This window comes from Urocitellus parryii, chromosome 1 (assembly GCF_045843805.1).
Source record: "Urocitellus parryii isolate mUroPar1 chromosome 1, mUroPar1.hap1, whole genome shotgun sequence".
Lineage (NCBI taxonomy): Eukaryota > Metazoa > Chordata > Mammalia > Rodentia > Sciuridae > Urocitellus > Urocitellus parryii.
The window spans coordinates 101,551,866-101,560,810 of NC_135531.1; the positions used below are offsets into that span (position 1 = coordinate 101,551,866).

Here is an 8,945-nt window from a genome sequence, read left to right on the forward strand (position 1 = left end):
AATAAAAAGAGTTCCAAGGCAGAAGAACAATCCTCTCCATCATCACCACTATCATCTCTCTGATTAGAGTTTTAAAGAAATACACACCAATTGTTTCAGAAGTATAGACAAGCACTTTTCCTTCTGCCTGGGGTGAATAAGAAAAGCTCCTGAGGAAGGCACCATTGGCCTGGTACTTAAGGAGTGGTGCAGCATCAATAGATGGAGAAACAGATAAGGCATCCTGGGCTGAGAAAATGGCCAATGCTGAGACACAGCAGAGACAAGCCACAGTGATTATTGTATGGAAAAGATGGGATCTTGTTAATTACAGTCTGGATATGGATATGTCTGGTGGGCACTAGTGATGGAAGGGTTCCTGGAAGTGAAAGATGGTGAGAGACCTAGAATTCTAAGCTTAGAATTTTGTAATATTTTTTTTTTCAGTCAGCAGTGGAGAAGCTGTTGAAGTACCTGGCAGGCGGGAGCACTAACAGGAAAGAGATTTGGTGTGGTGTTCTGATGGCAGAGTGGGGAGAGAGTGGAGGCAGGGAGACCAGCCAGAATGCTATTGAATTTGTCTAGGTGATGGGTGATGAAGGCCTAATCAAAATGCCTGGTTTACAAATCCTTAAATACTTCATAAAAACAAGGGGGAGTCAGAAAATTATGAGCATTGAATGGTTAATGTCACTGGGAAAAACATGACAAGATACTGGAGAAAGGTTCCCATGTAGTTGTTCAAATAACAGAGTGTTTTGTACATTGAGGTGCTTCAGTCCACACCTAAGTGTGTGTGTGGGGGGGTGTTCTGCTGATCATCCATGTGTTCCAGCAGCTGCTATGCTCTCAAGGGTCTTGTATTTATCTTTGAGGGCTGTGCTGGGATCCTGGGCTGTGTGCCATCCCTCATGAGCACTGGAACTGTGCCCTTAGGAGTGTGTCCGGGAGACTTGGGAATAGGGAGAGTCTAGGAGGGTGAGCCTGCCTACAGCAGTCATTAAACTGTCCACCATGTTCAATCCTGGGCTAGATACCAGAGTTGGCCTTCCTGCTTTTGCAAATGTTGCCTGATCATTAAACTGGAGGGCTGGAAGACTTCTAAAAAGCAACCTTTCCTTGCAGTTAGTAGTAAAATGAATTAAGCAAGCATTATTGAACACTACTAGGCATAAAGACAAGTATGAGTCTACTTAAAACCAAGTAGGTACTGATTTTAAGTATAATCAGGGCTAACTGGTTTCTTTTCCTTTGGTTGATCTTTAAATGTTGGAGTTCCCCAGGCTTCTCCAGAGCATATCTCTTGGCCTCTTCTGTGACTCCCAGTTTTATATCATTAGCTCTAAGCATTCTTCAAACCCCACACTTGTATGTAGATTCCACTGTTTATTTACCAAATTCACTTGAGTATCTGATTGGCATCTCAAATCTAACATAAATAATGCACTACCTTTATAACTAGTCTCCTAAAACCACATTCTCCCAAGTTTCCTCGTATCATTAAACGGGACTGTCACATGTCCTGTTGTTCCTGACACAAGCTTGGAAGTCATTATTTTCTTCTACTTTATTCCTTATTTTTCTTAACCAGTCTTCTGGGATGTTCTTTCTGCTTTACCTTTCAAATAATTATCTTTAGCCAACTTCTGTCAAACCACTAAAGTGCTGTTGGGACACAAGAAAAAGGAGCTCAGGAAAAAAAAAAAAAACTTCCTATTTTTTCACATGGCTTTCCTGAATGAAGAGTGGGAATTTTAAAATGGAAAATATGGAGCAGCAGAGGAAAGAACTTGATCAAAAACCTGGAGCCACAGATTTGCCTGATGTATTCAGAAAAGGCTGTGAACTGGGAGAGGATAGGTTGAGGTCAGATTTCAAAGTTTCTTGCATGATAACCTGGGAGTTTGGATTTGATTAGGCAGAAGTGAGGAAATGGCAATATTTGACTATTAAGTGTAATAATAAAAATAAGAGCGGATGGTGACTGACTTGAGTATCTGATTGGCATCTCAAATCTAACATAAATAATGCACTATCTTTACTACTAGTCTCCTAAAATCTCATTCTCCCAAGTTTACTCTGCTCCCATCAATCAGTCCATCATTTGGACTAGGCACTGAATATTCTACTCTCATTTAATTCCCACAAAAATTCAGGGACAAATCATTCACAGAAAGATTAGATCATTTGCTTAAGCCGATCAAGTGTTGGCAGCAAAGCTCAGGTGTGAATCCAGGCTGTCTGAGACTGACCCAAACTCCTATCCTCTCCTATCCTCTGGTTCACACTCCTTTATATTGTGTTTTAGAAATGTTAACTGTGTGGTTATGAAAGATGAGTTACTAAAGAGGGAGAGATGGGAGGAGGAAATCAGACTGCTTCAACAGTCCATGTGAGAGGTGACATGGGCCTGAAGGGATGAAAAAGAGAGGCAGCTTTAACAGAAGGAGACATTGATGGAATTATGTTCTCTTCTTAAACATTGTTACTGGTTTGAACATTCTCTCCTGTTACACATAATAAGTGCAAACTCTCAGGAACTGCTTGTAGCCAAAATGTGCAAAGCAACAGGTACAATAGATACATTTTGCATTTTCATTTATAATCCTTTCCAAAGAATTATAATACTATGCACCTGATTTCATGTATTTTTAATCTGGGAAGTAGGAACGTAATCCCATAAAAGCTGAAGAAAAAGAATGGGTAAAAGAATTAGATAAATGTTCAGGGGAGAAAAAAGCAACATGGGAAATTAGAATCAGCTTATGGATATCTTAAGGTGGGAAACTACACAACTATGATCCTATGCACCCCTCTGGTGGCATAGAACTTTCTAACATCTTCTCTAGGGGTGATGGGTGCCTGGCAATTTCATTTTCTAAATTCACTATTAAAGGTGTAGCTTTTTATGAGATAAAAGTCACTCACTCCCCATGAACTCTACACTTTTAAAGTGCATAATTCAATTGTTTTTAGTATATATTAACACAGTTGTACAAACATCATCATATTCAATTTTAGAACATTTTCATCATTCCTAAAAAAAAACCCTGTATTGATTAGTAGTCATTTTGAGATTCTCTCCCAAACTCTCTTAGCTCTCCCTGTAAACTGCTAATCTACTTTTCATATGGATTTGCCCATTCTGAATATTTTGTATAAACAGAATCATACAACATATATTATTTTCTGCATGTACAACTGACTATAGTCACCACCCAGTTAATCCATTCAACTGGATTAAGGTTCTGATTAGGTTAAGGCTCTTATAATGTATTCATTTGACCTTTTACTTTAGTGTAATTTTTTCAAGGTTCATCCATGTTGTAGCATATATTGATACCTAATTTCTTTTTATAGGATTTTTTTTTTGGGGGGGGGATGACTGGGGATTGAACCCAGGAGTGCTTTACCACTGACTGAGCTACATATCCAGCTCTTTTTATTTTTTGGTTTTAAGGCATGGTCTCACTAAGTTGTTAAGGGCCTTGCTAAGGTGAAGCTGGCCTGGAACTTTCCATCCTCCTGATCAGCTTCCCAAGTTGCTAGGATTACAGGTGGGCACCACCACATCTGGCACTTCATTTATTTTTACTGTTGAATAATATTCCCTTGTGTGGACAAACTGTATGTTATATATCCACTCATCACCTGATGGACACTTGTGCTGCTTTTGCATAAGAGCCTTAAGGTCAGCTTTTGAGAGAAGCTCGTGACCCTGAAGAGAGATCCCACCCTTCAGGTGTGTGCTTAAGAGCACAAAGGAGAACACCTGAAGTGTCCCAGCACACAGATGGGTGTTTGTAGACCATCCAGAAATTCTTTGTCATTGAGGATGTCTGACCGCAGATGATGTGGAGGAGGGATAGAAGCCTTGTTCAACTAAGGACCAGTCCTCACAGGAGCTTTATAACATCAAACACTTGAAGGAATTTTAGGTGAACCCTACATTTCCTTCTCATAGCTACAGGGTCAGGCAGTAGAAGCCTCTGACAACATTATGAGGTATCAAAGATGTGAATTTTACTCTATCCTTGTGGCCCTACTCCATTATATCATGCACCTTCTACAGTCAGAGTGGCTGAGTTCTCTGTTATGACATCTCTGAAGAAGATATTAGAGACGATGGAAAGACTCCCAGGATTATTTGCATTTTAAATGGAGGATTGCTGCTCAAGAGCAAGACTTAATGCAGGAATAGATTGTTAATGGAAGAATAACAGACACCACTCACTCATTTAACAGACATTTACTAAGGAGGAAATATCATGTAGTATTTTAGAGTAGAGCTACCCAAATTTTTGGTCTGATTGCATCAAAATATATGAGAGAGCCTTGGTGATCTGGGGATTTTTCTATAGTTGCTGCCAGGGGATTCTGGCTCACAGGCCTCTTTGAGGGCATCTAGTACAGTATATGCTATGGAGTTTAACTGTCACCTATGTGATTTGGATTAAACCATTTAATTCTCAAGACCTCAACTTTTCTCACCTTTAAAATGGGGCAAGAGGCACAGGGATCTACAGTACTTATCACATTCGACTGTTTGACAATTTAAACAAAGAAGGCAAGTTGTGCTCTTACTGGGCTCACAACCCAGGAAGATGGACAATCTGATTGTTTTCCATTTCTACCATTGATTTAGGTGGAAGACATGAAGTAGCCTATAAGCACTGTCCTCAAGGTACTTCAATAACAGACACCACTAGGGGATGTGCAAAAATCATGATCCTTGAGGGTCTACACTTATGGGAGGCGTCTTATATTAAAAAGCCCTTCTGTTCTTGGTTCTTTACAGACTTATTTAGATCTTGGCAAAAATAAATAAATAAATAAATAACCTCTTGAGTGAGAAAAACAGAGAAGGGAGTGAACTCAACATGAGCAAATGACACCCCTGTTCTTTCTCACCAAGGCTGCTCCTCTACGACTTTTGGAGACCCCAAGCATGGCGCCACATTTGAAATCATCTTGAGCTTACCTACTCCCAGGAGTAGTCCTTTTATATTTTTTTAAAGTTCAGGTAAACTCAGAATTATTCCTTTAGATAAAATTTCCAGGTTTAAAAGTTTCTGTTTTAGTCAGCTTTTTCATTATTGTGATCAAGAGACCTATGAAGAACAAAGTAGAGGAGGAAATGTTTATTTGGGGCTTATGGTTTTAGAGGTCTCAGTCCACAGACAGCTGACTCTTAGCTCTGGGCTCAACATGAAGCAGAGGGTGTGGAGGAGGAAAGCAGGCAGTGGCCATCAGGAAGCAGAGGAAGAGCTCTGCTCACCAGGTACATGCCCACAGTGACCCACCTCCTCCAGCCACACACACCCTATCTGACTATAGTTACCACCCAGTTAATCCATTCAACTGGATTAAGGTTCTGATTAGGTTAAGGATTTTATAATCTGTTCATTTGACCTCTTTGCATTGCTTCATGAATGAGCTGTTGTGGGACACCTCATATCTAAACCATAACTGTTCCCATTTAGCCTTCCTTTTGTCATGACAAAAATCTGTGTTGTACAATATGTTGTTTTGAAACTTGCATACATTAGGGAATGGATAAGTCAAACTACTTAATGTATGCATTACCTCATATACTTATTTTATCGAAGTAAGAACACTGAAAATCTACTCTTTTATCAATTTTATAGTTATATAATGTATTGTTATTAACTGTATTCACTATGTTATATAATAGATCTCCAGAACTTATTTCTCCTAACTGAAATTTTCTACTTTTTTAAAAAAATTATCATCTCTCTGTACCCAACCCCCTGCCTTAGCCCCTGGTAACCCTGGTTCTGTTCTCTGCTTTTATGAACTTGACTTTTTATATTTCCTAAATAAGTGAGATCATGCAATATTTGTCATTTTGTGCCAGGTTTGTTTCATTTAACACAATGCTGTCTGGGTTCATCCATGTTGTTGCACATGATTTCCTTGTTTTTAAAGACTGAGTGGTATTCTATTTTATATGTACAGCACATTTTCTTTTTCTGTTAATCTATGAGTTGGGTCGATTCCATATCTGGGCTACTGTCATACCAGTATTATTCTTTTTATAATGACATACTTTAAGACCCAAATGAAGAAATTGGGAACATATAATTGAATCAATGCATAAGTATTTAAAACATGATAAATCTATGCATTGATCTCAGGTTATAATCCTGGCTGCATACTCTGCTCAGAAAAATAAAAATATCCTAGAAACCCTAATATTTTGGTGTCTAATTATATATTTTTTAAATACAAAATACATCACAAATTTTCATGTCATCTTTGCCCAGAGTCCATGGTAATCTTCTTGGTATTGTTCCAATTTAAGTATGTGTGCTGCCTAAGTGAGAACTAACTACATTTCTACTGGCTCTTCCATCCTAAAATACTACACAATTCTTTGACAGAAATGTGGCCACATATTTGATCAAAAAAAGATAGGCACTATTTACTGAGCTTGACTTTTTGTAGATGTTAAGAGGTGCAGGTATCAATCCAATCCTTCAATCACTGACCTCCAGTCTATAAAGAAGAAACAAGTAGCTGCAAAGAGAAAACAAATTCTAGAAAGCTGTGAAGGGTAAAAGCTGTGGAACAGCACCACCTGGCTGGAGAAGGCAAGAAGACTTCATAAGGGACCTGGCATGGGAGCAGGCCCAGAGTGGACTTCTCCCTTACTCTGTGCCATGCCTAGTGCTAAGCACTAATGCTAGAGCTACTCCATTCAACTCTTCCTAATTTTTACTCATTATTGAGGATCGAAAGATTTAATTAACTTGGAAAATACTGCAATCATGAAATGTCAGAGCTGCAGCTCAAATACACATCTGTCAGTCTCCAGAGCTTCTTAGTTACAATGCATTTTAAAGGGCAGAATTCCATTGCCAGTAGACTACAGCTATGGCTCAGAATGGAAAGGTCAGCTGGGGACCTAAGAACATAGAATCGTAAAAATGGTGGTCAAGAGCCTGAAATCTGAAATCAGAAAAACTGGGCTTTGAATTAAACTGCTAGCAATATATTCTAGAGAAATTACTTAAACTTCTACAGGTACTCTTATTGTGCAATCGGGAAGGGAATGTCCTTACTGAGCTCTTAAAACTAAGAATAAATGGGTTAAAGTATAAGAAATGACTAGTAAATTATTATTATCATTATTATAATACTTACAGTTTTTCCACTAAAGTAATTATCCACTAAACACCAGCTTAATACAAAGGATAGAAGCAACAAATTTATCACCTCTTTGTGTTAAAAAGACAGGGCAGGGAAGGCACAGAGACCCCTGAAAAGACGAAAGAAATTAATGCTTATGCTTCTGGGGAAATAGGACCTGCAATGACAGGATCACTATTCTCAGGGGCCTTGGCTTTGTAGCCAGTCTTGCCTCCAGCTATGTGCTGAATAAAGTCATTACTAATCTCAGGGTTTCCAATAAGGCTGTTGCCACCGAGTTATGATTCTCGAAAGCAACTGTCATAAAATAGCTGGAATTCACATGTAGGCAGCTAAATGCTTCAGCAGTTTTTCATAATTAATATTTGGAAATGTCCACTCTAACAAAGCCTTGTTAGTTTGTCTAAGTCTACATTCTTTTCCAAAGATGGCACTTTTGAGTGAGATGCTGTTGTTTAAAAATGTATGAATTAAACTTGCACACTCAGTTCCTGGTAGCCTGCAGAGACTTGCTAACACTCCTGAAACCCTTCTCTATGCAGGAAGAATGTCTCACTGGTCATTTTGTGAGATCTGACACTGAAATGTAATGTAAAGGAGAGAGGCTGCTATTTAAAAGTGAGTCTAACCCTGTAGCTCTAGTTCCCCTATATAAAGGAAATGTGGTGGCATGGCTATGGGGTCAAAAGGCTTTTACTCCATTACAGATCTGTTAAAAGAAAATGAAACTGAAATACTGACATTCAGCATGGTAGTGATTATGCATCTTCAAAATTGTAAAATGCCAGGCTTGTATATCTCTTTATGTTCACCTCTTTCCTATTTTTCCACCAAACCACCCTCTTTATCTCTAACAAAAAAAGAATTATTACTATCAAAATTTATTTCATGTTAATGCATTAAGTTTTTTACACAAAAAGAGTGCCACATATGTACAACAAAAAGTGGTTACTCCTGATGAATTGCTTTATAGATCTCAGGTTTAAATTTTCATATTAGAAACATTATTCATAGCATATAGAGCTGGAGAGAGCTCTTAGCATAAATATAAGAGACATTGAACCTCCTGCAGGGGAGTGTCAGGAAGGCTTGGCAGAAGTGATGTCTAGGTTGAGATCTAAATGCGGTGGCATTCATCCAGAACTGAGCTACTATGCAAACCATCGACTGCCCTGGTGGTTCTCTGACTTCCCTGTTCTGTTCTCAACTTCTTGGTGAAATCCTGACTACTCATCTTTTAAAATCAGATCAAATATCACTTCATATTACTTTCCTTTACACCTCTTTACCATTCCCTGGGTGTTATGGTTTAGATTAAAGGTATCCCCCAAAAGCTTAATGCAAGAGTTTTCAGGTGAAATGATTGGGTTATGAAAGCCTTAACCTAATCAGTGAATTGATTCACTGATAGGGATTCACTGATAGGTTGGTAACTATAGGGTTATAAGATAGGGTATAGCTGGAGGTAGCTCATTGGGGGTGTGTCTTTGGGATATATATTATGTCTGTGATGGGGCGACTCTCTCTTTGCTTCTGGGTTGCCACATCCTGAGCTGCTTTCCTCTTTCACACCTTTCTGCCATGATTTTCTGCCTCATCTCAGGGTCTGAGTACTGAAGTCAGCCATCTGTGGACTGCAACCTCTGAAAGCATGGACCCCAAAATAAACTTTTCCTCCTTGAAAATTGTTCCTGTCAGGTCTTTTAGTCACAGTGGCAAGAAAGCTGACCAAGGCACAGGGTAGAATGAATTTTTACCTAACATGGGTTTTCATTTTCTCTTTGAAAATGGTT

At 38.8% G+C, this 8,945-nt stretch overlaps 1 non-coding gene across 1 annotated transcript; it reads right to left on the bottom strand.

The window, feature by feature from the left end:
• Positions 1-6,221: 6,221 nt before the first annotated feature.
• LOC113179793 (U6 spliceosomal RNA) lies at positions 6,222-6,328 on the bottom strand. Its single transcript, XR_003300384.1, has one exon. It is a non-coding gene; the product is annotated as a U6 spliceosomal RNA (small nuclear RNA).
• Between the last annotated feature and the right edge of the window lie 2,617 nt (positions 6,329-8,945).